A 3,525-nucleotide genomic window follows, 5' to 3' on the forward strand; every position below is an offset into this window, starting at 1 on the left:
CTGTTCCTTGCAGCCGAGGGAGAGGTCCTCTCTTGTCGGGCAGTGCTTGATCATTAAGGGCTGAGAGGTTGAGTGTAAGACCATTGAGGATAATACCTGATGGGCTAATCTTGCACCTGCCCACAGTCCCTGGGTTTTTATAAGATGGCTTGGCCCAGGGACCACTTAATGTAAGTATTGGGCCCATAGGGTCCATATGATGGACTCAAGGGGTTCATTGAGTTTTTCAGTGAATTCGGCTGGGCCTTGTATTAAAGGCTGGGCCGAACCCATGTGGCTGGTGTGTAGATCAATGCTTGGGTCCCACGCCATACAAAGAAGCCCAACTGGGCAGCAGATTGGAAAGTAATTAGACACTGAACACTTAATGGGCCAGAAGCCCATTTCGAGGTGGGCTGATATGATCACCCACCCTTGGGGCGAATCTGAGATTAATGTTAGTAAAAGGATTGGGCCTTTAGCCTTATCCACTCTTGGAGACCAAATTCAAATTAGATTTGAATCTGGTAACCTCCTGATAAGATCAGGAGTAAGCTAACTTTATCTGCAGATAGGATTAAGATTATCCCCTATCCAAATACTGATTTGGATTGGGATAACTCCTAATTAGGAGGATTCTTAATCAAGAAGAAAGGAGGAGAAACCCTAGCCAAGAAAGAGAAATATCAGATTTTGAACCACCTTGAAGAGATATAGGATATCTCCTGCGAATTGAGATAGGATCTCATATTCATACTCCAGAAAAAGAAAAAGGCAGTTCACCCTTTTCGCCTTTAGAGTTCTCCTCCAGCCGCCGCCATCTGTTTTTGCTAGATCAGATCTTTGCAGAAAAAGAAAGTCAAGAAATCTGTTCTTGACATTAGTCTTGCAACAAAGACTAAAAGGATTCAGTGTTTAGTGTTTCCAGAGGATTCTTGTGAAAGATCCAGTGTGTAGGACGCACCCTGCTGGTTCTGTTCCATCCACAGCTTTGTCATCTTCAGCAGGAACGGATCTTGGAGCATTCTTTGGGCGTGAACACCAACTTTGGGAGATACTGCTTCTCCGGATCAGGTATATTCCTCCCATTTATCTTTTGGTACAGATCTGGTTTGATTATGGTTCAAGTAGGATCCTTGAATATTATATTCTAAATTTAGGGAATATGATTCCCAGTTGGGAGAAGGTAGGAAATTTTTGAAATTCGCCCACCCATTCCGCAACCTTTATGGCGTCCATTAGATGGATTCTACCATTCTTTCAGACCTCTCCCTCGGCTACAAGGAACAGTGTTGCGCTCTCTCAAGTATGGATCCCAGGAATTAAAACCTTTTGCAAACATTTTGAAACCATAATATATATACTTTTATATTTCATATAAAATATATTTTGCAAAACAAATCTCAACGATTGAACTCGGTTGCCGGCAGTCTTGGTTTCCATCAGTGAGAGTGCATCCCCAATCATTACCTTTGTCCAACAAAGGGGCTGATCCTGTCACTATGTTCACCCACTCAGATGAATTCTCAGACTGTCCCAAAATACCCAGGTTTTGACCCCCGCTAAGGATCTCACTGATTGGTACATCAAAGACAGCCCAATCCGACACCTAGTGCAGTATGATAATCGAGTCTAGAGGTCGGGTGTAACTTTCCAGTTTTGGCCATCAATCTCCAAGGTCCAAGGCAATACTGAAAATCTGGTCCAGTTCAAAGATTCCATTAATCACACACTATATGTGCCTAGGGTCTCACCCTGGCAGCTGAGACAAGCCACCCCAACCGAATTGGTGGCACCACAGTGTCAGCCTTGTTAAGATAGGTCTTCCCAGACTGACCCACTAGCTGTGAACATTCTAAACTAACATGAGTCTCATTAAGTGTCCAGTTTAAGGGTATTACACAGAAACAAACCAAGGCAACATGAATCAAATATGCACTTTTATTCATTTACAATAAACTCATAAAGTACATCATTTTGATTGAAACTAAGGTCATACAAAAACTGTCTAACAGCTCCCACTTGCACTTAGGTCCAATCAAGTACTTGCCGGAGACCCATGCTTTTGATGTGTTTCTCAAACACTTTCTTCGATAGTGGCTTTGTCAATGGGTCTGCTACATTTTCTGCTGACGCTACCTTCTAAATCAGGATGTTCCCTCTACCAACAATCTCCCTTAGTACATGGTACTTCCTCTCGATGTGCTTCGACTTTGAGTGGGCTCGTGGCTCCTTAGCCTGAGCATTAGCTCCATTGTTGTCACACAACAATGGGATGGGTGATGTGCTGGATGGAACTACTCCCAACTCGTGAACAAACTTCTTCATCCACATGGCTTCTTTGGCAACTTCACTTGTGGCAATGTACTCGGCCTCTGTCGTGGAGTTTGTAGTGCACCCTTGTTTGTTGCTTTTCCAGCAAACAACACATGATCCTATCGTGAAAACATATCCAGATGTAGACTTTCTATCATCTGGATTCGACTGGAAATTGGCATCTATATACCCTTGGATCTGTAGTGAATTACCATCAAATTCTAGACAAAACTCTTTGCTCCTTCAAAAGAACTTAAGTATGTTTTTCACAACAGTCCAGCGCTCTTGCCCTGGGTTGGCCTGAAATCTACTTACTACACTCACTGCCTGAGCAATGTCAGGACGAGTGCACAGCATGACATACATGATGCTCCCTACGGCAGAGGCATAGGGAACGTCTTTCATGCCATCAATCTCCTCAGAAGTCTTGGGAGACATCTTCTGGGAGAGAATGACTCCGGGCCTGAAAGGAACATTTCCTTTCTTGGAGTTTTTCATGTTGTATCTTTTGACTATTTTGTCAATGTAGGCAGATTGGGATAATCCTATTATCCGCTTCGATCTATCTCTATAGAGTCGAAGACCCAGTATATAGGAGGCTTCTCCAAGATCTTTCATGGAGAATTGCTGTGATAGCCATACTTTCACCATAGTCAACATTCCTACATCATTCCCAATAAGTAGAATGTCATCTACATACAGAACCAAGAAGGTAACCTTATCTCCACTGTACTTCCTATAAAGACAGGGTTCATCCGGATTCTGCTCGAAGTCAAACGATTTGACTGCAGAGTCAAAACGGATGTTCCAACTTCTAGAAGCTTGCTTAAGTCCATAAATGGATCTATTGAGTGTTTTCCTAACACTCAGGGGACCACATACATCAGTATGTATTAGGTCAAGTGTGCATGTACATCTTTCAGGTTTACCGTTAAATGGACGTTTTATCATCTTTCCATGTAGGCAAAGCTCACAGGTGGGAAGATCTTATACAATTAGAAAATCCAAAAGACCAACTTTTACCACCAACCTTATGATTCGGCCAAGTCGGTAATGCCACAGACACGTGGGATTAACTGTATCGCGGGCTCTCTTCTTGGGGATTTCAGCCGATGTAGTTTCGGTTATGTTAGTTTCTAGAGAAGGATGTAGAACATAGAGACCGTTCTCCAATTCCCCGTGTGTGATGAATTTGTTATTTCTTTTAATAGTAATCGTATTACTAAAGAA

Source organism: Nelumbo lutea, chromosome 1 (assembly GCF_056320005.1).
Source record: "Nelumbo lutea isolate HS-2025 chromosome 1, American lotus-T2T, whole genome shotgun sequence".
Classification (NCBI taxonomy): Eukaryota; Viridiplantae; Streptophyta; class Magnoliopsida; order Proteales; family Nelumbonaceae; genus Nelumbo; species Nelumbo lutea.